General features: G+C 37.7%; 1 protein-coding gene across 7 annotated transcripts in view; it reads right to left on the reverse strand.

Annotated features, from left to right (window-relative positions):
- The window catches only part of MARCHF8 (membrane associated ring-CH-type finger 8), a 118,210-nt gene that overhangs the window by 74,170 nt on the left and 16,257 nt on the right, over window positions 1–27,783 (reverse strand). The gene's annotated exons all lie outside the window — the stretch shown is intronic.

A 27,783-nucleotide genomic window follows, 5' to 3' on the forward strand; every position in this document is an offset into this window, starting at 1 on the left:
ATAGAGACAAAAAGTTGATTAGTGATTGCCAAGGGCTGGGGTGGGGATTGGGGGGAGGGGGGCAGTGAGAGCTAAAAGGGTTTCTTTTTAGGGCAATGAATATATTCTAAAATTTTATAATGGTGATGGCTACATAACTCTTAAGTATACTAAAAGCCAAAGAATTGTACCCTTTAATGAGTGGATTGTAATGGATGTGAATTATATCTCAATAAAGCTGTTTTAAAAATATGAAAATAATTAATATGGATTAAGATAGGTAAATTTTTATTTTTCCTTTGTGCTATCCCTAATGTAATTTACCTGATGACATGGAGATGGCCACTGTTAGTCTATCATTCTTCCGGTTTTAAGAAAGGTAACATGAAGTATATAAAATTGGCAATCAGAAACCTAAGTTCAAGTCATGACTCTATTAAATACTAACTACGTGATGTTGGGCAAACTGATGAATTTCAAAGGCTGTTTCTTCATCTGTGAAACAGAAAGGTAATAATCTCTACTCAGTTCACAGGGTTATTGTGAAGCCAAATAAGATTATGTCCACGTACACAAATATCAGGGTTCTTAGCATCAGCACATTTTCCAGCCTGCTTTTTCAAGCATCTGCAACGATGCCTCTCACTGCTTCACAAAGGCTAGTTTGTTGGCTTTGTCTTTCCAGTACCATTTTCTGTCCTTCTCTACCTCAGTCTGACACAAGATACATACAACTGGGACGTCAAATCCTTTCTGACATTTACTTAGGACCTCTAGCAGCATGACTCTGCTAGAGGGGATGCAAGGCTGACAATGCTATCCCTCTAAGGGGAGAGGTAGGAAGGCCCTATCCAGAAGACCATCCCAGTAGCTTAACAATCAAGCTGTTCTATGTGCTTTCCAGATGGTCAAGATAAGCAAAGGATTCTGCCCATTGCAACAATGCTTGGGACAAATACAGATGACAAAGAGGCAGCCAGGAGAAGGTACAAGATGCCAGTGGCAGCCCCCCCAAGAGACGGTCACCCTGGGTCTGCATGCCTCCCTGCATCCCTGCACACAGGGTACCAGGCTCCAGCAGTGCCCTCCTCCTCTTCATTGTGAGCTGTTGAATCGCAGTACCCTGACTGGCACTGTAAATAAACAACTTTAAGTTAAGCCTGTTTTTATCAGAAGAACATTTCACATAGGAAATGAGAAGCCTATGAACAGCAGCTAGCAGACACAAAAAGAAAAAAAGCAGTACGAGTGAGGAGACCAGCTGTAATACACAGCACTGAATGACCAAGGCCAGACCTAGAACAGTGAACCTGGAGGGAGAAGAGAGACCATTTGAAGAGGAGGACTGACATAATCTGGTGAGGGATCTAAACCGTCCCCTGGTTTCTAGTTATGCATTCACAAGACCGGAATGCAGAGAGGACTGCGAGATGCAGGAGGTGTTGGCCATGGGCACACTGAGCTTGATATGCTGGTGGGAAACCCAACATATGTACACAGTGCACACTGGGAGTCACCAGCACACTGTGACACCGGAATACACAGGAATAGAATCTGATTTCCAAGAAAAACCTGGAGAATCAAGCATTTATGCCATTAGATGCTATAATCAAATGATAAAACCTAACACCAATACAGGATTTTAAAACCTTTTAGGAAAAAGCAAAGGAAAATTCCTATCATATTAAAAAAAAAAAACCTATCTCAACCAAAACTTAACATTATACTCACAGAGCAAAACTCTTAGAAGCATTCTATTTAAATTAGAAAGCAAAATAAGCATATTACCGCTGCCATTATTTAATACATAGTTAGATACTAGGAGAGAGATTCATAAAAATGTTAACAGCAGTTTAATGATGTGGCAATACAAATGACTTTTCATTTCTCTATTTCCTAAACTTTTAGTAACAATATAATACTTTTATAGTTTAAATATATATTTTCAAAGAGTTAAAGTTAAAAGCTCAAGTCATTCCACATAGGTTGGTAACAGTCAGAATTTTATGTTATCAATGAATACATGTACAACCATAAAAGGGTTCATTTTCTGTGAGGAATACATTTCTGAAGACCTCACAGAAATCAGGCTTAATTTTCCAACAGGAATAAAGTAGGAGGATGCATTCTCAGGACACTGATGTTTTCAACCACTATAGTGTTTTTTTTATGCTCTTTTTAAATTTTTTTCAGGAATTCCTCTAATATTTTTGCAGAGTGCTTTTCCTTAAAAAACAGCATACTGTATCATGGGAATAGTTTGCCTTTCTTCATGGTGTTTTATTACTCCTGACTTTCATTCCAAAGTGACTGATTTTGGAGACTTCATTATTTCATATTTTATGCACAGTAAGCCTTATTAATTATTTCCATGTCACACTACTTCCAGTTTGCATACTTCCCACAAAATGCAACTGCAATGGGATGGCCTTTACACATCCATAGAAATGGAGGCGAAGAACATGCAGTACTAGGAATATAGCGTTATAACATGGCAGACAAGGGGAGGTTAGTACTTGCCCATGGTCAATAAATCTGAGCATCTGCCCAGCGTTAAGAAGACTATCTGTTGTTTACACGGCTTTTTCCCAGTGTATGTCTGTCCCTGTTGCTATGGCAAAAACATATCTGTATCAAGAACCATCATCCTTCACAAAACTCAGAAAAGAATAATAAACATGGGCTATTAGCAAATGTTTTTTTCTTTTAATGATGGTTATAAAAGAAACCTCTTGTTCCAAAATAGTGAAAAAGCCTTCTTTCCAGCAGAGGAGAATAGACTGTTCTCTCTTAACAACAGATTTCCTGTGTGAAGGAAGCCCCTGTGGATCTGACCATGAGATCAGGCACTTTTGCTGTTTACATGATATTTATTATAAAAGTCCCTCAATTTCCTACCACCAATCATATAAACTTATCCACTGCCCTCAACCCTTTCATGAATTAAATAAATTGTATTATGCAGTTCAAAGGAAGAGGCGGCCTCAGCTCTGGGAGTGTACCTGGGCTATTTGCCATCCTCCTCACCTGACAATTCAGGGGCCTCACTCTATCAGCCACCCTCCTACCCCATATTTTCATCCCATCCTTTCTAAAGGCTCCTTCACATCAACAAAGGAATAGAATCAGTTTTCCAAGAAAATGCATAGAATAAGTAGTCTATGTCACTAGTTGCTATAAAAAATTATAAAAGTTCACACTGATACAGAATTTCAACATGCATTATGGTCCTCCCATATTTAAAAACAAAAGTAAATTTTGATTTGCATTTCTCTAATGATTAGTGATGTTGAGCATCCTTTCATGTGTTTGTGGCAATCTGTATCTCTTCCTTGGAGAAATGTCTATTTAGGTCTTCTGCCCATTTTTGGATTGGGTTGTTTGTTTTTTTGATATTGAGCTGCATGAGCTGCTTGTATATTTTGGAGATTAATGCTTTGTCAGTTGCTTTGTTTGAAAATATGTCCTCCCATTCTGAGGGTTGTCTTTTCGTCTTGTTTATGGTTTCCTTTGCTGTGCAAAAGCTTTTAAGCTTCATTAGGTCCCATTTGCTTATTTTTGTTTTTATTTCCATTTCTCTAGGAGGTGGGTCAAAAAGGATCTTGCTGTGATTTATGTCATAGAGTGTCCTGCCTGTGTTTTCCTCTAAGAGTTTTATAGTGTCTGGCCTTACATCTTTAATCCATTTGGAGTTTATTTTTGTGTATGGTGTTAGGGAGTGTTCTCATTTCATTCTTTTACATGTAGCTGTCCAGTTTTCCCAGCACCACTTATTGAAGAGGCTGTCTTTACTATATATTCTTGCCTCTTTTATCAAAGATAAGGTGATCATATGTGCTTGGGTTTGTCTCTGGGCCTTCTATCCTGTTCCATTGATCTATATTTCTGTTTTTGTGCCAGTACCATACTGTCTTGATTACAACCCTCAGAATGGGAGAAAATATTTGCAAACGAGGCAACTGACAAAGGATTAATCTCCAAAATATACAAGCAGGTCATGCAGCTCAATATCAAAAAAATAAACAACCCAATCCAAAAATGGGCAGAAGATCTAAATAGACATTTCTCCAAAGAAGAGATACAGATTGCCAACAAACACATGAAAGGATGTTCAACATCACTAATCATTAGGGAAATGCAAATCAAAACGACAATGAGGTATCACCTCACACCAGTCAGAATGGCCACCATCAAAAAATCTACAAACAATATATGCTGGAGAGGGTGTGGAGGAAAGGGAAACCTCCAGCACTGTTGGTGGGAATGTAAATTGATATGGCCACTATGGAGAACAGTATGGAGGTCCCTTAAAAAAATAAAAACAGAACTACCATAAGACCCAGCAATCCCACTACTGGGTATATACCCTGAGAAAACCATAATTCAAAAACAGTCATATACCACAATGTTCACTGCAGCTCTATTTACAATAGCCAGGACATGGAACCAACCTAAATGTCCATCGACAGATGAATGGATAAAGAAGAGGTGGCACATGTATACAATGGAATATTAGTCAGCCATAAAAAGAAACGAAATTGAGTTATTTGTAGTGAGGTGGATGGACCTAGAGTCTGTCGTATAGAGTGAAGTAAGTCAGAAAGAAAAAAACAAATACCGTATGTTAACACATATATATGGAATCTAGAAACAAAAAATGCCTCTGAAGAACCTAGGGGCAGGACAGGAATAAAGATGCAGACATACGGAATGGACTTGAGGACACGGGGAGGGGGATGGGTAAGCTGGGACAAAGTGAGAGAGTCGCATTGACATATATACATTACCAAACGTAAAATAGCTAGTGGGAAGCAGCTGCATAGCACAGGGAGAAGAGCTGGGTGCTTTGTGACCACCAAGGGGGTGGGATAGGGAGGGTGGGTGCGAGACGCAAGCGGGAGGAGATATGGGGATACATGTATACATATAGCTGATTCACTTTGTTATACAGCAGCAACTAACACAACAATGTAAAGCAATTATACTCCAATAAAGATGTTAAAAAAAAGTAAAAATGCTTTCAATGTTCCTATTCTCTTTCCCTCTATAACCAAACTTTCTAAATTATATCTACAATGCTCTTCACTTTCTTGCTTCCACAACTCAGTTCAATGCAGTCCAGTCTCTGCTCCCCCATTCCACAAACTGTTCTTGGCCTTCCTCATTTACTGATCAAACTTAGGAGAAGAGCTCCAAATGAAAAAAGCAAAGTAATACATACATACACACATACATACAAAAAGAAAAAAACCTAGGGGAGATAAAGATAACTTTCTGAAGTTTAAAAAAATCCTTTTAAACAAGTCAATCAACATCCTCTTATATGTACAGCCAGAAAATTAATTTCCCATGCACCCTTCTAAAGGAAATTCTTGGAAGATGTACTCTATCAAAATAAAGGACTAAATCAAGGAAGAGAAAAACACAGAATACACAAACAGTCATTATAACTTAGGAGAGGCACAAAGTGCAAGTCCCAGGATTGTACCTGCAGAGCAGGCCTAAAGACTACTGGTACAAAGTGGAGCAGACATATGGAAGGAACACTTCCAGGGGCATTCTCCAGAACACAAGAAGTCTCAACAGGGAAGATGGAGTGACAGATAATAAATATCATGGACACCTTAGAAGAATTAAGGATAAGTATAATAATGATCATACAAGTAAAAACATAAAGTAACAACAACTATAGTAGAAAGAAAATGTAATCATTTGGCTCTAAAATGAACAATATTTCAATACTGATAATGGTGTAAACATTTTAACGACATAAACAACTTTGTGTAAACAACTTTGTGACATAACCAAATCTGGAGGATGGAGAGAAGAGAGATGGGGTATAAAAGGAAGTCAAGACATAATGTCTAGGGCTTCCCTGGTGGCGCAGTGGTTGAGAATCTGCCTGCTAATGCAGGGGACACGGGTTCGAGCCCTGGTCTGGGAGGATCCCACATGCCGCGGAGCAACTGGGCCCGTGAGCCACAACTACTGAGCCTGCGCATCTGGAGCCTGTGCTCCACAACAAGAGAGGCCGCGATAGTGAGAGGCCCACGCACCGCGATGAAGAGTGGCCCCCGCTTGCCACTAGAGAAAGCCTTCGCACAGAAACGAAAACCCAACACAGCAAAAAAATAAATTAATAAACTCCTACCCCCAACATCTTCTTTTAAAAAAAAAGAGATAATGTCTAATATTTGTAAGTCAAGAAATAGTATAAGCATATTACCTGAAAACAAGGAGGCAACAATCAGAAGATACAAATATGGCATATACATAGCTGCCTCTGTGGAACAGGACAAAGGCTGTGAAGGAGGGGAGCAAAGGACTACTGGTTTTCATTACAGGACTTTGGGTACTGCCATCTCCTACCCACAGTTCTAAAATTCAGAAAAATACCAAAACAAAGCAAAACAAAACCCTAGCTTTTCTTTACTTATATTTAATATTAAGATCTAATCTTATATAAACTCTCTGGGGGTCAAAACCTGACCTGAACTGACAGGAAGCTATTTATAGTCTCTACTTATGCAACTCAGTATAAATATTATGCTTCAATGAAGAAATATTAATGTATTTTACAGGTATTACCCCAAGAGGAGTACTCACTAATAAATACTATATAGACTACCTTTCTAAAACCTGAAAATTTCTGAAGTCCCAAATACTTCTGACCTAAGAATTTTAGATGAGAGAGTTTGGGCCTCCATTTCACTTTTCAAAAAGCTGTGTGCATTTATTACTTTTTTCATTTTGAAAATATTTAGAAGAAATAAATGGAGAGAAAGTATAAAGAGAAAACAGGCAGGAGAATCATGTGACCTTAAATGGAGCAATACCTATACCACATATTTTCCAAATGTGGCATTATACCTGGGTCACTATTTAGGTGCTGAATAAGGAAATACCCTCTCTCATCGAAAATTTTAAAGAGAAAGAGAGGAAAAAGCATCAGAGAAAACTTCATTTGATTCATCATTCAACTCCTGGGATAACCGCATCTATCCTGCTTTTCTAGAGCAAGACAGCTCTTCTTCCATACCCTCGAGCTCTTCTACACTCACCTTCAACATTTCTTTACCTCCCACATACGTTTCATCTCATTGCAATCTGGCTTCAGTATAGTAAGGTTAACAGCACTCTCCATGGCTGTTAAGCCTAAAGGACATTTTCTGGGCCCATGTAATTTGACTTGAAATATTTACTCATTCGCACAGCAGCAAATATTAAGATTCCTCAAAGCTCCAGTTTACCCTCTCCCCTTCTCATTCTGTGTTCCCTTTTCCTGAGTTATCTAATCCACATCTTTGGCGTCAGTGACCACCTTTGCGCATTTTACTCAAAAAGAAAATACTGATAAATCAGACTTGATCAAATTTAAGAGTTCTGTGCTTTTAAAAGGCACCGTTAAGAAAACTGAAAAGATGGACTGGGGGAAAAAAATGTGACAATCATCTATCTATCACCATAATATCTAAAGAACTCCTACAACTCAAGAAGACAACTCAATTTAAAGATGGGCAAAAGTTTTTAATAGCCATTTCACCAAAGAGGATAAATGAATAGCTGGTAAGCTCAGGAAATGATCTGCAAATTAAAACTATATGAGATAATACTATATCCCCCCTAGAAGAGCTATAATCAAAGACAGTCAATATCAACTATAGTATGTAGAGGAACTGGAGCCCTCATATACTGCCCTTGAGAATGTGAAGTGGTATAGAAACCTTGGAAAACAGTTTGGCAGTTTCTTAGTAAGTCAAGCATAAACTTATCATACAACCCAGCAATTCCACTCCTGGGAACTGACTCAAGAGACATAAAGACATATGTCCTCTGTGGACATATTGTATATGAATGTTCACAGTAGCATTATTCATAACAGCCAAAAACTGGAAACGTTCCAAACGTCCATCAACAGATATATAGACAAAATGTGGCATCTCCACACAATGGAATACTACTTAGCAATTAAAAAGAACAAACCAATGATAAATGTTACAACATGGATGAACCTCAAAAACATTATGTAAAGTGAAAGAAGTCAGACACAAAAGACTACAAACTGTATGATTCTGTTTTCATGATGTTTCTTGAAAAGGCAAATTCATAGGGACAGAAAGCAGATCAGTGGGTTAGGGCAGGAATAGGCATCAACTGCAAACATGCACGAGGGAACTTTTGGGGGCAATCAAATGGATGCACAACTCTAAATTTACTAACCTCACTGAGTGTGCACTTACAATGAGTGAATTATACTGCATCTAAATTATTCCTCAAGATGCTCATTTTACACAGCCTAAGAGGCCCTATGTGGTTTGACCCCTATTTATCTGTCCAACCCCATTTTGTACCACCCACTTCCACTACAATCTAGCAACAGTGGCCTTCTTTCAGTCTCCTAAGACTTTGCAGCTCCTTCTACCACAGGGCCTTCATGTATGCTGTTCCCTGCCTACAATGCTCTTCCTGCCCCTCATGATCTAATTAACATCTGACCATCCTCAGGAAATCCCACATTTACTGGTCTTTACAGCATCAATGAAGAACCTCTATTTCATTAACAATTATCACAATTGGAATTTTACACTTATTGAATTCTTTAATTAATGATGTTCTCCCTTACTGGGCTGTAAGCTCCCTAAAGGCAGAGATCCTATCTCATTTTGCTCACCCTGTATCAGCACTCTCTAGCCCAATGCAATCACATAAAATCCATCAGTAAATACTGACTGAACCAATCTTTCTCAGACAGGAGCCAGAACTAGCTGGGAATTTCACTTGTAACTCAAACTATAACCAATACTGTTCACTGTCTCAAATGCTGATTAAGTAGCACAGTGGAAATTTAGACAACACAAACAAAAATTCGGTATTTTTCATCCCTTTACAATTCATCTCAATTGGGAAGAAACAACTGATCTTTAAATATCTGCAGCAGATTGACCACATCAGACTAAGTCCAAAATTGTAATGGAATTCAAAATGTGATCCAAGTATTTTTAAGAATAATTCTAAAAGGCCACAATTATAAGTTGTTAAGAATTGCTGATAAAGGCTCTTTTAAGACTGAGGAAAACTTAAGTTTCATAAGTTACAGATAAGTAACTTCAATCTTTGAGTCAAAAATCCAATGAAGAAAAAAAAATCCAATGAAGAACAGGTAGCAAGTTAATAAGGACATATCTACAGAGTCAAAGAAGGGCATAAAACATGCTATCACACTAACGGTATCACCTCAAAGCCTTTTCCCTTCACTCAACCAGGGAAGAAAGCTCTCTCACAAGCAACTCACATCTGGCCACTGTCTTGCCCTCACTAGACCAATAGGTATCAAGGCACAAACCTTAAAGTATCAAACTTACCCTACTCCCACTCTTTACTGAAATTAAGACCAAAATTAAAGTTCAGAGTTCTGAGAATTTTAGGGAAGATGGTAGAGTAACACCACAAGGTCTCCATATGCCCCCCACTAAAAAACAGTCTGAGACAAAGCTTTGTTTGACTTGGTCTATTAACACTATGAGCTTCAAGAACAATGAGCTTATTAAAAATATATCAAAATGAATTTAAATGCAACAGAATACAGCAGTAACTACCAGAATATGTGTGTGCAGTTACCAAAAGTGAAGAAAAAAATCATAAAATACACAAACATATCCCAAAGACTAAACAAATTTACTCAGAAACAGAAAAAAGATTTTGTTAGTTTTAAAATCCCCTAGGATACTTCAGAGTATGACTAGTGGTAATAAAGAGTAAGATCAATGTTACATAAAAAATAACAAATAAGCAATGCTGAAGATAACTAGAAAATGAAATCCAAAGTATAAACAGTTTAAAAATGATAAAGAAGCAAACTGAGAAGTACATAAATACCATCTTTGAATAGTAATGCTGGAGGAAAAACACAACGGATGAAAGCACCTGAAAATCATAAGTATTTTACATGCATTATCTCATTTGATTCTCACAGCAGTACCAGAGGGTAGAGGAACTGTCTTATCTCCAATTCACACATGGCTTAGAGAAGTTAAGCAACTTGCCCAAGGTTTCTTAGCCATGTTTCACTAAATATATAGTAGCCTGTGGTGACTTACAAGGTGAATCTAAAATATGTAGGTTTTTTCTTTTTCATCTCACTGTAGCACAGCTGTTGGAAAGAAAAAGATAAATCCTGGTGTGTTGCTTGCTGGTTTTGTTATGGTAAAGAAGAGTTATTATGATCACCATGTATACAAACAATAACACGGAATCCACATTTGAAGTATTAAATAGTAACATGCTTTCTGCTGCAGTTTTGTCTACCTGGAGGGTCATTTGACCAAAGTAATGGGTATACATGCTAAAAATTTGACAAAAATAATAACTTTAGATATTTCAAGGCAGTAAGATGTGCCTGAAATAGCTTGGTCCAACTTATAACAAATATTTAACTTTATCATTTCGAGTTGACTTGCAAATTCACATCACAAGCCACAGAAAAATATTGCATTTTAAAATTATAGTCCATATTCTTAAAATATTATGTTATAAATTACATATATAATAACATAACCTTAAACTATTATAACTATATAAAACTAAAGCTGTATCTTTAAACTACTCCAGTAGATTATTCAAGGTAATTTTCTAACATGCAACCTCAAAGGCTGGAGCCAAGAAGAGAGACAGAGTGGACTCCAGGTATGTCCAACAATGCTGCCCAGTGGGAGAATGGGCCACTAAGGAAAACTGAGGGAGCCTGGTGCTGGAAGTCCTAAGCCAAATGCAAGTGCTTGGCCAGGAGAGAGGAGAGTGCTGCAGACTGAAGGCCGCTGTGTGCAACTGAGAATCTCAAGGAGCAGAGTAAGAGAGGGGTAGGCCAAGGCTGAGGGCAAGTGAGTGAGAAGATAACATGGGGCAGGCGGGACTCAGCTCCAGACAGTGTGTGTCATCTGTGACTTCTCCAGTGACTCAGGGAGACCTCAGCAGAACCACTCCACTATGTGTGTGAATTAGGTGAACCAGTGATGATTACAAGGAAAAGGGCCGATGATGTCTGAATCTTCCAGAAGATTCTGAACCTGAAGAAAGTTAAGGAGGAATACCCATGGGCATTCTTCAGGACAAATACAAGAATACTGAAAACACTAGTAGTTAACAAAAGGAAAAGAGGAGATTTGTTGGGGTTCCTTCAGCATTTCACTTCTGAGAAAGGGAAGTGTGAGTCTCACGGACCTAAGAGATGGAAAATACCTTCAATGAAGTACAGAACTAGTATACTTCCTCCAGTTCCTCCACATGCCCTTTAATGCTTGTCTTGCAGAAAAAAATCTGATCTTTACAGATGAGGAAAGGGAGATGGAGGAAAAGTCAAGGCTGCAGCAGCCCAGACCCCCCTCCTGGGCATTCACCACACCGTAATGGAGTGACCTGCTTACATTTTTGCCTCCTTCACTGGACTGTGGGATCCTTGAGGGTTCAGTAATGAAGCCAGAATTAGAATTACAGGGATAAATTCCTGCCATTAGTCACAGGATGTTTCTGTTTGCCACTGCTGGGTAACAAACTACCCCAAACTTTGCTGCTTAAGCAGCAACAATTTCCTATTTCTCACAATTCCATGGGTTGACTGGGCAGCTCTTCTGCTGCTCTTACCTGACTTACTTGTGCTGCTGCACTGGGCCCAGGTCAGCTGGGGATTGGGCTCAGTGAGGAAGGCTGGGCCTCCCTTACCATGTGGCTTTCCTCACAGCCTCTTCACATAATGGAAGCAGCATGCCAAGAGAGCTGGCCCACTACACATGGTGCTTCTGCCTGCATCATGTCTGCTGATGACGCACTAGCCAGTTCAAGCCACATGGCAAAGCCCAGTACCGAGGGTGTGAAAACAGACTCTACCATTTGATGGGAGAAACAAGCAGACCCACACTGCAAAGGGGCAGAGGCATGGGGAGGTGGTTCACTGGGGGCTACTATGTACCAATTTACCACAAATTGTTTTTGCTATTTTTCTCTCTGATAATAATTATTTTTATTGGTAGAATTTTTTATTATAAAGTGTTTTTACACCTATTACATCTAAAAATAAATTATGTTCTTTTTTTAAATAAATTTATTTATTATCTTTTTATTTATTTTTGGCTGCGTTGGGTCTTCATTGCTGCATGCAGGCTTTCTCTACTCGCGGTGAGCAGGGGCTACTCTTCGTTGCGGTGTGCGGGCTTCTCATTGCAGTGGCTTCTCTTGTTGCAGAGCACAGGCTCTGGGCACGTGGGCTTCAGTAGTTGTGGCACACAGGCTCAGTAGTTGTGGCTCGCGGGCTCTAGAGTGCAGGCTCAGTAGTTGTGGCACACGGGCTTAGTCGCTCCGTGGCATGTGGGACCTTCCCAGACCAGGGCTCGAACTTGTGTCTCCTGCACTGGCAGGCGGATTCTCAACCACTGCGCCACCAGGAAAGTCCCAAATATGTTCTTTAATTTAAACTGTGGAGGGAAAAGTTACTGGGCTGTATTTCTACTTCAAAATAATGGATCCAAAAATATTTCAAGGCTTAAAGACTAGAATTACTACTGGCAGCAATTCACATCATTTGAAGATCTCATGTTTCTTCACAAACATATGAAACATATAGATTTTCTGAAGCAAATTCATTAAATTGACAGAAGAAAGAATTCTGACCATATTTTATAACAGAAAAACCTAAGGCAGCTATATTTTATTTGAAATGTTTCCTTCAAAAAGAATTCTCATCACATCATACCATATAACGTAGCATACAATGCTGGTGGTACAGACAGCCCTGCACCAGCCAGCTGTCATCCCAGGCTGGAGCAAGAATCTTCTCTACTTAATTCAGTAAAGTAGAGAAACCAGAGAGGGGCTTGCCTCACCATCCAAGAAGTATCTGTCCAGCGGGACAAATCTTCCCGAAGACCCCTGCGCATGCCACGGTCAACTCTACCCTTGTTCATTCTGATCCACCCCGCTCTTGGGATGCTGTTCACACCCTGCACACCAGGGCAAAAACTCCCTGGCCTTCAGAGCACATCTCAAAGCTTATCTCCTCTGTAAGCAAAGAAACACCAAAACAATCTCCCCCACCCCTACCTTACCACCCACAACACGTACCCAATATTCTTTACAATTTGACATTTAATTATACACAAAACGGTCCTTCAGTATATGTACTGGCTAATTTTATGTGTCAACTTGAATAGGCCACAGTACCCAGATATTTGGTCAAATATTATTCTAGAGGTTTCTGTGAAGGTATATTTTTAGATATGATTAACAATTAAATAAGCAGACTTTGTGTAAAGGAGATTACCCTCCATAATGTGGGTAGGCCTCATCTAATCATCTGAAGGCCTTAACAAAACAAACAAACAAACAACAAAAAAACCCTTGACCTCCCCTGGAAGAAGAGGGTGTCTGCCAGCAGACCTGTGGTCTCAAACTCCAGATTCAACTCTTCTCTGGGTCCCCAGCCTGCCAGCCTACCCTGCAGGTTTTGGACTTGGCAGCCTCTACAATTGCATGAGCCAACTTCTTAAAATCAATCAATAAAAATCTCTCTATATCCATCTGTCTATGTATATACTATTGCTTCTGTTCCTTTGGAGAACCCTAACACAAAATACTATCTAGTTATAGATTATTCCCTACAGTGTATAAAGCTTGGCCTACTTAAAAGGCTGAATTCTCTCTGGACCATTACATATTTCTTTAGCATTCCTTATAGTGTTCTGGATTATCATATATTTCTTTAGTATTCCCTACAATGTTCTGTATAGAGCAAGGGTGAAATACTTCTTCTTTTTTTTTTTTTTTTTTTTTTCAGTATGCGGGCCCCTCACTGTTGTGGCCTCTCCCGTTGCGGAGCACAGGCCCCGGACGTGCAGGCTCAGCGGCCGTGGCTCACAGGTCTAGCTGCTCCATGGCATGTGGTATCTTCCCAGACCGGGGCACGAACCCGTGTCCCCTGCATCGGCAGGCAGACTCTCAACCACTGCGCCACCAGGGAAGCCCTATAGTGTTAAATTAAATTATACAATTGCAATAACAAGTACAGCCGACATAAACAGGTTTGGGTATGTTAAAAGAAAATTTTCCACAGACAATTTACTGATCTATTAGGCTTTCATTCAATGATTCACAAATTGGGCAGCACCCCGTCTAGCAGAAAGGAGCTCCGGTGAACTAAGCGAGAGATTTTTATAAACCAAAGTGAGCAGGAACAAGGAAGCTATATTGGGCATTTGCTGGCTGGTTAAAGCAGGTTACTTCCCTTATGTGGAGCAAAGGGAAGCCTTGGAGCCAGGTAGGGTAACTTGTGTTGAGCAGGCAATACTGATTGGTTGACCTAGGCCTTCCTTTTCTGGGAGAGTCAAGTGCAGAAATTTAGTGAAGTTTTGGTTTCCTAACATGGGGTTTAGCATGAGCATCCATCTTGGACCTAATTTGGTTACTTTAGCAGGTATAAACAGATTTTTTGTATGCTCATAACTCAGCTGGTGGGAGCAGACATGTACACATATTGCTGAGAGTGGCTTACTAAATGTGACCATTCTGTATGTTCTGAGCATTAGCTAATATATTTTAGTAAGGGAATGGATAGCATCAGTCCTCTTCTAAAATTTCCTGTTTCCCTGTAGGGGCCTGGTATTTATAGGTGCTCAGAAAACATTAGATGAGCTATTTCAGTGTCTGCAGGTCATGCTGGCTTTCTTATCCCTATGAAAACAGATGCCTGTCCATTTCTTTGGTTCAGATATGTTATGTGTCTTCTCAAACAGAAGGGATTTATAATGAGGTAAAAATCTCTGAGAAGTGATAGTTAACTTTAAAAACAAATGCTTCCTGATTTACACTTGTGTTACTTTTAAATTAGGTCTTGGGTTACTATTTTGATGACTGACTGAAACATGTTTTTCTAACTATAGTTTTTGTCACTGGAAAGTGCTATCTAGAGGGAGAAAACTAAAAAGAATAGGTTTCAGGATCACAGAACAAACAGTAAACCTAAGATTTTTACATTCTACCACCTGTGTGCAAATTAATATAATATTAAAATTGAAATCCCCCTATGGGCAGCAAAATTAAAAAAAAAAACAGACGTACCAGGTATTAATTACAGTACTATCTGTAATAGCAAGAGACTAAAGACAACCAAAATGTCTATTAATATGGGACTGGTTGAATAAACTACAGCACATTCACACAGTAGAATATGATATAGCTGCAAAAAGGCATAAAGAATGTCTCTATATACTTGTGGTGAGTGATCTCCTGGAAGCAACAGGAAGAGTAAAAAGGAAGGAAAGAAAATCACATACAGTGTGCTGCCATTCATCTAAGATGGTGTTGGGAGGCAGAAACAAATGTGCACCTGTGTGCATTCATGCACACACACTTGCTTATATATTTTAAGTGGAGTGTGGGAGAGAGAGGCATAGAACGGAGGGGGCAAGGATCAAAGCTAGACGTTTTGATTCTGCCTTGTTCTGCAGACTTGGCTCTGGGACCATCTATGTGTTTTCCATAATTATTAACCAATAACAAAATCAAAAAAAATTTTAATCCCTGAAATTCAAAAGTGAATGAAACAAAGCTAAATATTTATTGAATTGCTGGTGTAACCAAGCAAAAAGTAATTATTTCAAATAATGTGAAACACAATTTCACAGTACATCCCTAGAAGAAACTATCCTAAGAATAAAAAGGATGGGAGAAAATGTTTTTGAATTCTTAAATGGTTTTCAGTAATCATATTGTTAGTATAATACTGATAAATAAGTACCATTACTTTTTTTTTTTTTTTTTTGCGGTACGCGGGCCTCTCACTGTTGTGGCCTCTCCCATTCTGGAGCACAGGCTCCGGACGTGCAGGCTCAGCGGCCATGGCTCACGGGCCCAGCCGCTCCGCGACATGTGGGATCCTCCCGGACCGGGGCACGGACCCACGTCCCCTGCATCGGCAGGCGGATTCTCAACCACTGAGCCACCAGGGAAGCCCAGCATTACTTATTATCAATAAGTATCAATATTATTATGGACCAAGATTTTCAGCAAATATGAAATCAAATAACTTCAGTAGAATCCTCTATTTCTAAATTTAAGTTTGAAAAATCAGTATGAAACTCATGAAGTACTTTCTCTGAAAGCCTAGAAGCAACAACTGACCTGTGGTATCCAAACTGCAGTGTCTAAATACAACTTCCCATTAAAAGGAACCACACACCTCATTGAAGAAAGGGCTTATTCCAGAGCTACAGCTGGAAGTATACAAGCTGAGCAATGGACATCTTGTCACACCAGGAAGCAAGAAACTATCAAAGGCATTCATATCAAAAGGACCCAGGAGCCAACCTGAAGGTGCTCTCACTGGCCAAAGAACGGACAACCTGATCATCCATAAAAAAAAACAACTTGAGGGACTTTCCTGGTGGTGCAGTGGTTGAGAATCTGCCTGCCAATGCAGGGGACACGGGTTTGAGCCCTGGTCCAGGACGATCCCACATGCCACAGAGCAACTAAGCCCATGCACCACAACTACTAAGCCTGCACTCTAGAGCCCGTGAGCCACAACTATGGAGCCCGCGTGCCACAACTTCTGAAGCCTGCGTGCCTAGAGCCCAAGCTCTGCAACAAGAGAAGCCACGCAATGAAAAAAATAACCCGCGCACCACAATGAAGAGTAGCCCCCGCTCACCGCAATTAGAAAAAGCCCACGTACAGCAACTAAGACCCAACGACAGAGACCCAATGCAGCCATAAATAAATAAATAAATTAATTAATTAATTAATTAATTTAAAAAACAATTTGATTATTAAAAAATAATCAAATGTGTAAAATTCATGTATTCCTAACGATATTTTTAAAAATAAAGAAAAAAAACATTTGGCCATCTTTGGAGGTATTAAGGTCCTTCCAAGAGTTATAAACAAAGGAAAAGAATCAGTCATTTAACCTGTTTTCCCTGTATGAACTGTTCCTCCAGGTAACCAAATAGTTGATAAAGAGAAACTTCTCTATGGAAGTAAACTAAAAGCTAATAAATGAAGAGGGAATGATGAAACTAGAACAGCAACATCGTGCAAACCCCGATTAAATAATGCAAATTATAAGTGGCCACTAATATCACAAAGAAAAAACAACAATCAGACATTACGTGCTGTTGGAAACCACTGTCTATGAAACATTCTTGCAAAAAAGAAAAAAAAAGAACTTAAACCTCTAAAACTAACGGTAGGGTAGGAGGATGAACGTGTTAAATGACATCACTGGGATGCATTCAGCAAAGTTCACAGTATGGGCAGTTCTACAAGATAAATGACAAGATTTATTCAGCAGACACATTTCAAGAACAAAGAAAATAAATAAGAAGGGGAAGCTATAGATTAAAAGATAATTTTAAGAAAACACATCAACTGAATGTAATGTATGGATGGACTATGATCAGATCCTGATTCAAACAAATCAACTGAAAAAAAAAGTATGAAATAACTTTGGAGTGATAGCAGTTCTATGGTCAATTCTAAGAAAACAGCCCTTATCTTTCAGTGAAAGTACTGAAATATTTAGATAAAATTATATGATAACTAGAATTTGCTTGAAATATGCAGTGGGAGAAGGAATACAAGGAAACAAAACAGGCTGTGAGTGGATGCCAGCTGGGGGATGGACAAACAGTAGCTCATCATATTATTCCTCTACTTTTGTATATAACTGAACTTTTCCATAATTAGGTTTTGAAAATTTGATGAATGACTGTATATCTATATGCTTTAAGTAACTGATAAAATGCCCATGGTATGCATAACTTTCCCCTTCTACAGTTCTTTCAGCATAAGTGGCAATACTTGTACTCTTTCACCTGTCTCTCCTCTGGGGCACATGCCCCTTACTTCTCTGAATTATAAACTAAAAGCACAGAGCCTGCTACATAGGAGCTGCTCAATAAATGTCAAATGAATAAATTTCAGTTTGCTGTACATCTCCTCTGCTCTAGTAAACCCTCCAATAACTCTAATCTGTTAATTCAAGTTGTGGTAAAGGATGAGAAAATAGAACCAAGTACAAATAAATAAGGTAAAAAAAATCCAAAACCCTGCCCTTAACCTTTTAAATCTATATCCCAAAAAAGATGCTCATTCTTTTTTTACTGTAGTAAAAAACATGTAACAAAATTTATCAAATTAGCCATTTTTAGATGTACAGTTCAGTAGTGTTAAATATATTCACATTGTTGGGAAAAGATCTCCAGAGCGTTTTCAATTTGCAAAACTGAAACTCTATACCCATTAAACAAAAAATGCAGTAAATTCACCAAACTTACTGTAGTAACCATTTCACGATGTATGTAGGTCAATCATTTTGCTGTACACCTTAAACTTATACAGTGCTGTATGTCAATAATATCTCAATAAAACCGGAAGAAAAAAATAAGTCAATAGCAAATAAAAGATGCTTATTCTTGACACTTCCTACCCATTGCCTATTTTATCCTATATGTGTCTCTAGCTACCACAACAGCTTTTAAAGTATAATTCTTTTCACAATAAACTTTATGGATCACCAGCACAATAACAGCAGATTTTAAAAAATTCCTTAAAGGAAATGAGAGAGGTCAGAAGTATGACTATGAACAGAAGATCCATATGAACCTCTGTGCAGAGGACAGGGCTGGAATGTGGCTTCACAGTCACTCTGAATGGGAGTGAGGGGCCAGAAGAGGCAGGCCCACAGCTAAAGGAAGTCAAATGAGGCAGCACCAACTATGGAAGCAGTAGTCCTTTCGTGGCTGCATTCATTAGAGGCTCACCACTCCTCTGGCCACCCCATAATAATGATGGCAAGACCACTGGTAAGTACACAGTGCCAATCTAACCGATGCCTTAGATCAGGTAGTTAGGAAAGCACTGTGCCAAGCCTCATTCCACAGACTTTTAGTTAAATACGCCAATTCAGGCCTACAAAATAATAATAATAATAATAATAATAATAATGACTTAGCTATAAATCTAGTAAGAATAACCATAGTGTAAGTGTTTAACACATAAGAGAAAGTATCACTGATACTTTTCTGCCTGTTACTATAGTTTCAATTAACTTTGGTGGTTTTATTTTAGAAAGATGAACCCTGAGTAAATCACTACTTTTGAAAATCACTTACATACAACATTATTCTTCCTAAGCATGACTCCCAGCTAAGCCTGCACTGGGACCACTCCAGGAAAGAAAGATAAGAGAGATTTTGCACATGACTGGGGTTACGGGCAGGGTCAGTCCTGCTAAAGGCCAGTTTACAAAAAAGTCTGGGAACTCTCGAGAAGGTGGGGGGACAGGGGGCAGGGCACGATTCATTCTAAAGCAACAGCGTTGAGTTTAATCCAAAGAAAGCCACAGAGCATGAGAACACAATGTGGCTTGGAGAACACGGTATCTGTCATTCACACTACACTGCATAAAACAAGGGAGTTGTAAATAGAGTTAAAGACACTTCTCAAAAAGACTCTGTAGAACAATGAAAGTTCAAGGATTTGGAAGCATGGGAAGTCAGCTGTTAGTCACAAAACTGAGCGTGGCATGGGTGATAATGACGCTGTAGAACTCCTACAAAAGACTGAGGAATTGACAACATTGGATAGCTCCAGAAGGACTGAGGAGTGAAGGTAAAGTTAGAATCAGGAGGATAACAGATAAACCAATCAAGAAATTACTAGAACCCCTTTTCCCTCACAAGGCCAGGTGAATAAAATGTGCCTGTAATAAGTACTTAATTACTGGCACTCTGAAAAGTGGATAACGTTATCCAGGACAAAAGTGCACCCTACTTCCTGGCAGAATTCATATTCAAATGGCCTCATGAGGAAACCATCTTCAACTGAGGTCCTCTGGACTCTCACAGATTAAATTTGAAAAAAAAAAAAAAAGCTCACGATCAAAATTTACCATATACACAAAGAAATATATCTCTAAGAGTGACAATCAGCAGAAATAACCAATAACAGAAACAATATTTGAAGAGATAAGAGCTGAGAATTTTCAAAAATGGACAAAAAATTTGGATCAAGATTCAAGAAACACAATGTATAGCAACTAGTATAAACAAAAAGAACTGAACACCTAGACACATTGTAGTAAACTGCAAAAGAAAGCCAAAGAAAAGATTTCAAAACAGCCAAAGAGAAAAAGAACAGATTACAATTAGATTTGACTAGAGAATTCTCACCAGTAACAACAAAAGCCAGAAGACAGTAGAATATTATCTTCAAAATACAGAGAAAATGTAGCTGTCATCTAGTATTGAATGTCCAGCAAAACCATACTTCAAGAATGAAGATGGGGCTTCCCTGGTGGCGCAGTGGTTGGGAGTCCGCCTGCCGATGCAGGGGACACGGGTTCGTGCCCCGATCCCGGAGGATCCCACATGCCGCGGAGCGGCTGGGCCCGCGAGCCGTGGCCGCGGAGCCTGTGTGTCCGGAGCCTGTGCTCCGCAACGGGAGAGGCCACAGCAGTGAGAGGCCCACGTACAGCAAAAAAAAAAAAAAAGAATGAAGATGAAATAAAGAATAAAAAGTAGCAGAGACAGTTTATTGCCAGCATTCTTTCAATAAAGACACTCCGAAAAACTATGTCACAGAAAAGTAAAAAAAATCTCAAAAAGGAGATCCGAGATGACAGAAGGAATGATATGCAAGTATTGGTAAACATGGAAGTAAATAAATGTAAACAAACAATTCTCATGCCAAAAATAATATTAGTTTGCAATTCGTGGGTTTAAACAAGAAAAAAATTGAAATCTGAAAAACCAAAATGTTTAAGTGAGGGAGGAGTGGTCACTAGAGTTAAAATATTTTTAAGTATTTGTATTTCTTGGAGGGCAATTAAGATATTGATAACTTTCAGTTTTGTTAACTTAAAAGTCTATGGTATATGACCCAGCAATCCCACTACTGGGCATATACCCAGAGAAAACCATAATTCAAAAAGACACATGTACCCCAATATTCACTGCAGCACTATTTACAATAGCCAGGTCATGGAAGCAACCTAAATGCCCATCGACAGACGAATGGATAAAGAAGATGTGGTACATATATACAACAGAATATTACTCAGCCATAAAAAGGAACAAAATTGGATCATTTGTAGAGATGTGGATGGACCTAGAGACTGTCATACAGAGTGAAGAAAGTCAGAAAGAGAAAAACAAATATCGTATATTAACGCATATATGTGGAATCTAGAAAAACGGTACAGATGAACCGATCTGCAACACAGAAACAGAGACACAGATGTAGAGAACAAACGTATGGACACCAAGGGGGGAAAGTGGGGGGTGGAGGGTGGTGGGTGGTGGGGGTGTGATGAATTGGGAGATTGGGATTGACATCTATACACTAATATGTATAAATAGATAACTAATAAGAACCTGCTGTATAAAAAAAACTCACTAAAATTTAAAAAATAATAATTTAAAAAAAAAGTCTATGGTAGTATCTCAAGAATAAACCATGAAAAAACTCCCAAATTAATACAGAGGGAAAGCATCATAAGAAAAAAATAACTGCAAAAACCTTATTTTTTTTTTAAAGGAGAACAGACAAGAAAAGAGAAAAAAAGGGACACAGAAAAGTACAAACAGAAAATACAAAGAAAATGAACAGGCATCACTGCAAATACATCAATAATCATAATATACATAAATTAAAATTGCCAATTAAAAGACAGGTGATTTTATAAAATATAAACAGTCCTAGTTATATACTGCTTAAGACATACACAATGAATAATAACACAAAAAGTTGAAAATGAAAGGATTAAAAATATTAAGTATTAATCAAAAGAAAACAGGAATAGCTCTAATAATATTAATAATAAATAGGTCTATTTCATCCGTTACCCACTGTGAGACGAAGTTGAGAAAACATGGTCTTAATGAATGGAAATCTCAACTGAGAAATGAAAATTATGAAACAGAACTAAACAGAAATCCTAGAACTGAAAAGGATGAAAACTTAATGGATGATCTTAACAGTAGATTGGAGATGATGAAAGAGTTAGAGAACTGGAAAACAGACCAATATAAATTATCCAAGCTGAAAAATAGAGGAAAAAAAAGATTGTAGAAGAATGAACACACTCTCACAAACCTGTGAGATAATACCAAGCAGTGTAACATATATATAATTGGAGATATAGATGGGAAAGAGAGTGAAATTGGAGCAGAAACAGTATTTGAAGGTACAATAGCCAAAAACCTCCCAAATCTGATGAAAAACATTGACTTATAAATCCAAGAAACTCAGTGAACCGTAAGTAGGATCAATATTAACAGAACTGCACCTGAGCATCATAAACTGCTGAAAATCAAAAATGAAGAGAAAAATCTTGAAAGCACCTAGAAAGAAATAATAACAATGACAACAATAACAGTAACAACAATATGAATAACCACTTTCTGTCAGAAAAAAGAAGCCAAAAAGCAATAAAATGACATCTATAATGCTGAAAGAATTCCACATGCAGCAAAAATATTCTCCAAAAATTAAGCAAAATAAACATGTCCAGATAAACAAAAACTAAGGAAATTCATTCCCAGCAAATGACACCTGATAAAAACTAGAATCTACAAGAAGAAATGAAGGGTACCAGAGATGGAAAATATGCGGGTAAAAGAAGAACTGTCTTTCATTTTCTCAATTTCTTTAGAAGGTGCCGGCTGTTTAATGCAGGAAGTGTAACATTAGGGTACAATTGTAGGGTTATGTAAAATATATGAAAACAATAGCACAATGAACGTGACGGAAATGGAATTATATTGTTGCAAGGTGCTTCTTTTTTAAAAGAATCAGTAAAATATTAACTCTAAGAGTAGGAAAGACTGGAAATAAGGATGCATGCTGCAATTGCAAATGCAACCACTAAAAAAAAGTTATTAAATGGAACACGAAAAAAGTCAACAGAGTAAGGGAATAAAAGAGTAACAGATAAAGAAAAAAAGAAAGATCTAAACCCAACTACAGCCAGTTCTCAATGTGCACAGTTATGTTCTATAAAGTTGCCACGAACATGGAATTAGTGAATACAGAACCATTGCTCCTAGGGGAAATACAAGGTTAGGTTCTTGGGAGCCTCTGGTCCAACACTTTAGTAAACCATCAATACATAACGTTGTTTTATGTTTGTTTCTGTTTAAAGACACCTTATTTAGCAAATGTATTTTGTCCATCCATTAACATTGAACTCATGACCAACAGCACTTTAACTCCTGACTGAAGGAGGCTTATCTAATAAATGCCTATTTTCTCTGTAAGGCACATTACAGCCTTCTTTACTTAGGAACACTAGACAGCACCTCAGCACTACGCTTAGGGGTAGTTTTAAACAGTGATATAATCCACAAAAAAGCACAAAAATGTGAAAAACATGGCACTGAATAGATCACAAAAAGGACACATGTTTACAGTATGAGAAATGACACAAGAAGGCAGAGTTTGACTTTTCAACCTCAGTTGGGAGCCTGCATACTAGATGACTCAAAAATCTCACTGTTCTGTGCATGTCCATGAATGACCTTAAGAGCATTGTGAGCACTGACATTAGGATCAGAATTAAGTTTTAGTGAGTAGGCAAATTTGCAGATATATAATCCATGAATAATGAGAATCAACTGTGTATCAGTAAGTATTCAATATATTACATATAAAGGGACCAAATATTCCAATTAAAAAGTAGAGATTGTCAGAATGGGGAGAAAGAAAAACAAAAAACACAAAAACCAAGACCCAACCATACCCTACAAGAGATACACTTTGAATATAAAGACACAGGTCTAAAGTAAAGAGAATGGAAAAAGAGAAACACAACTTTCCACAACTGACACAAGCTGAAATTTTAAAAACCTGAATAGCCATATATCTATTAAACAAATTGAACTGGTTAGTATACCCTTCTGGGAAAAGAAAACTCAAAGTTCAGATGGTTTCACTGGTGAATTCTATCAAACAATAAGGAAGAGAACAATTCCCAGCTCATTTTAGATGCTCTGCATAAACCTATAAACAAAATTTTAAAAAATTACAAAAAACTACAAATCGTGAACATAGTTCATGAACCCAGATGAAAACATCCTTAGTGAACTAATGGAAAAATTGGCAACTTAAAAAAGAGTAATATATCATGACCAAGTGGGGTTCATCCCAGGAATATAAAGTTGGATTAACATCTCAAAGTCAGTGTCATGTAACATAATAACAGATGCAACAAAAGCACTTGCCAAAAATCAACACCCATTCTGAGCTTAAAAAATAAAAACCCTCAGCACACTAGAAACAGAGAAATTTCCTCAATCATATAAATCTACAGCAAATAACACACTTAATAGTGAAATCCTGAGGCCTTCCCCACTTGATTGGCAGCAAGACAAGAATGCCCACTCTTACCACTCATATTCAACAACTGGACAGAAGGTCCTACCTAGCCAGTGTAATATGGCAAGGAAAAGAAACATAAGGCCTAAAAATTGGAAAGGAAGGTATAAAACTGTTTCTTTTCACAGAGTACATAATTACTAACACAGAAATTTCTAGGAAATCTAAATTAGTCTAGCCAGATTAATCTAAGTCAATTTAGCAAGGCTGCAGGATGCAAGGTCATTTCACAAAATCCAAATGTATTTCTACATATAGCAACAAAATGAAAATGAAATTTTAAAAATTTATCTTAATGTCAAAGAGAAGATTAATTATGAATAATCTTAATGAAAGACATGCATGTCTCATATACAGAAACCTACAAAACACTGCTGAGAGAAATTAAATATCTAACTGCACGGAGACATACACCTTGCTTGTAATTTGGAAAATTCACTACTATAAAGATGTTGGTTCTGCCCAAATGAGAATTCCATTCATATTCCTACCAGATGTTTTTGTAGAAATTGGCCATTTGATTCTAAAACGTATAGGAAAATGAGAAGGATCTAAAACAGCCAAAACAATTTTCAAAAAGAATAAGTTGAAGAACTTACACTTCAAGACTTATTATAAAGCCACAGTAATCATCAAAGTATGGTCCTGGCCTAAGGACAGACAAACATATCAGAACAGAGAGTCCAGGAATAGACTCACACTTACATGGTCAACAGACTTTCAAAAGAGGCACCAAAGCAATTCAATAAGGAATGGAAATCCTTTTTAACAAATAGTGCTGGAGCAACTGGATATCCATGTAGAAAAAAAGATAAACTTTAACCCCTAATCTGACATCATGAACAAAAAATAATTTGAGATGTATCATAGATCTTTCTTTTAATTTTTTAATGCATTTATTTTGAAGAACAGTCTTCTGACTTCAAAACAGAAAAAGTTCCATGCTCTGAATTTTATTTTTAATATGTCGTTTTTCCAAGCCAGTTTCAAAGCAGCAAATTTTCATGAGACGGTAAACTTCAAAAGTTTTAGTTCAGTACACACATCTATTTTTTCCTTCCAGTCTTATTGAGATATAATTGACATACAGCACTGTGTAAGTTTAAGGTGTACAACATAATGATGTGACTTACATACATCATGAAATGATGACCACAATAAGTTTACTGAACATCCACCATCTCACACAGATAACAACATTAAAGAATTAGAAAAATATATTTTTCCCGTGTGATGAGAACTCTTAGGATTTACTCTCTTAACAACTTTCATATATAACACAGAGGAGTGTTAACTGTATTTATCATGTTGTACATCACATCCCTAGTACTTATTTATCTTACACATGAGTGTTTGTACCTTTTGACTATCTTCATCCAATTTCCCCCTGCCCCCGCCTCCAATAACAACAAATCTCATCTCTTTTTCTATGAGTTTGCTTGTTTTTGAAGTATAATTGACCTACAACCCTATGTTGGTTCCTGGTACCCAACATAGTGATTCAATATTTCTATACATTTCAAAATGATCACCATGATAAATGTAGTTGTCATCTGTCACCACACAAAGATATTATATAATCATTGATTATATCCCCCACACTATATATTTCATACCTGTGAGTCATTTATTTCGCAATTGAAAGTTTGTACCTCTTAATTTTAACCTAAAACCCAAAACTATAAAACTCCTAGAAATAAACATAGGAGAATATCTTTACACCCTGTGTGTAAGCAAGGTGCAAAAGCACATGACAAAATTCAACATAAGGAGGAACACCAGAATGTCTCCCCGGGGTGTTGGATTAACATTGGTAGTATCAATACAAAATCACAGTTTTTAATATATATAAGTAAAAAATGCAGATATATCTGTGCATGTGCATGTGTTGTCTTGCTCACACACACACAAACATATCCTAGCTCTGTCCACAGAAAGGGAGTAGAAGTAATGACACGCTAGTTGTACCCAACATGCACCCAGATCTTGTTCCCCACTAACAGGAACAAGGCTCCCTGGAGAAAAGGTGATTTGAGGGCTGAGGCACATAAAATGAGCCCAGAGCACCTTGTTGCACCAGAAAGCAAAAAAATGTTCAAAGAATTATGGTGACATATAAAAAGGAGACAGAAGCCAGCTTGAAAGGATTCACACTGACTAAGTCTGGGACAATTATCAAAATAATTAGAGTAATGAATCATAGGCCACTAAATAAGAACAGATCTATGAATAATTCAAATACATAATTAAATAAATAAACGGGGGTGGAGCTCTTCTTTACAGCAGAACACCAACTAATAAATACAGAAGGAAGTATGGAGTTGGAAAATCATCACTGGATGCTAAAACGTGTGGGTGAATATTCGATGAGGAACAGGATATTTATATAGTGTTAATAGTTATTAACTTCAAAGGGAAAATCTGTAACTTGGCAGTAGAGAAATCTGGCAAATATCAACTTCTCCAGGTGTCCAAAGTTACCACCAATACTGGAACAAACTAACGTCAGGTGGCTCCAAACTGTCTTGCACCGAGAACAATAAAAATCACTTTTGTGTTATTCCATCTACAATGTATAACCTGACTCTAACCAGGCGGAAACTTCAGACAAATGCAAATTGAGAGACATTCTAGGGAAAAAAAACCCAAAAAACTGGTCTACAGTCTTCAAAAATGTCAATATCAAGAATGACAAAGACAGGTTGAGGAATTATTCCAAATCAAAAGAGACTAAATAAACATGACAACCAAATTCAGCATGATTCTGGATTGGACACTGGACAGAGAAAACACAAGAGCAATAAAGGACATTATAGGGACAACTGTTGAAAATGCAATATGAACTGTGAGTTAGACAACAGTACTGTATTAATTATTAAATTTTACTATGCTCATATAACAGAATGCCCCAGTTCTTAGGATATACACAACTTAGACTCAAATGAATCAGAAGAAAATGCATTTATATATGCATAGAGAGAGTGTGATAAAGCTAATGGGGTAAATTTATAACAATTGGTGAATCTTAGTAAAGGATATGTGGTAACTCTTTGTACTCTTACACTCTCTCTCTAAATTTGAAATCATATCAAAATTAAAAGACACACATAAAGCAAAAGACGTAATCATAAAATTGGAACAGTGTTTCGCCAAACACAACAGAAAAGGTCACTTCCTTCAACATATGAATAAATTTTATAAAGGAATCAGAAGAAAAGCAGTAACACCCCAAAAGATTAATGGGAAAACAAAATGTATGGCCAATTCGCAGAAGAGGCTAATGTACTTTTAAAGGAAAAAGAAAAACAGTAACAACAAAAAATCAACTTCATTAATAATTTAAACAGGCAAAGGAAGATAACAATGAGATGTCTTCCACCTGTC

The sequence above is a fragment of the Mesoplodon densirostris genome, chromosome 1 (genome assembly GCF_025265405.1).
Source record: "Mesoplodon densirostris isolate mMesDen1 chromosome 1, mMesDen1 primary haplotype, whole genome shotgun sequence".
NCBI lineage: Eukaryota > Metazoa > Chordata > Mammalia > Artiodactyla > Ziphiidae > Mesoplodon > Mesoplodon densirostris.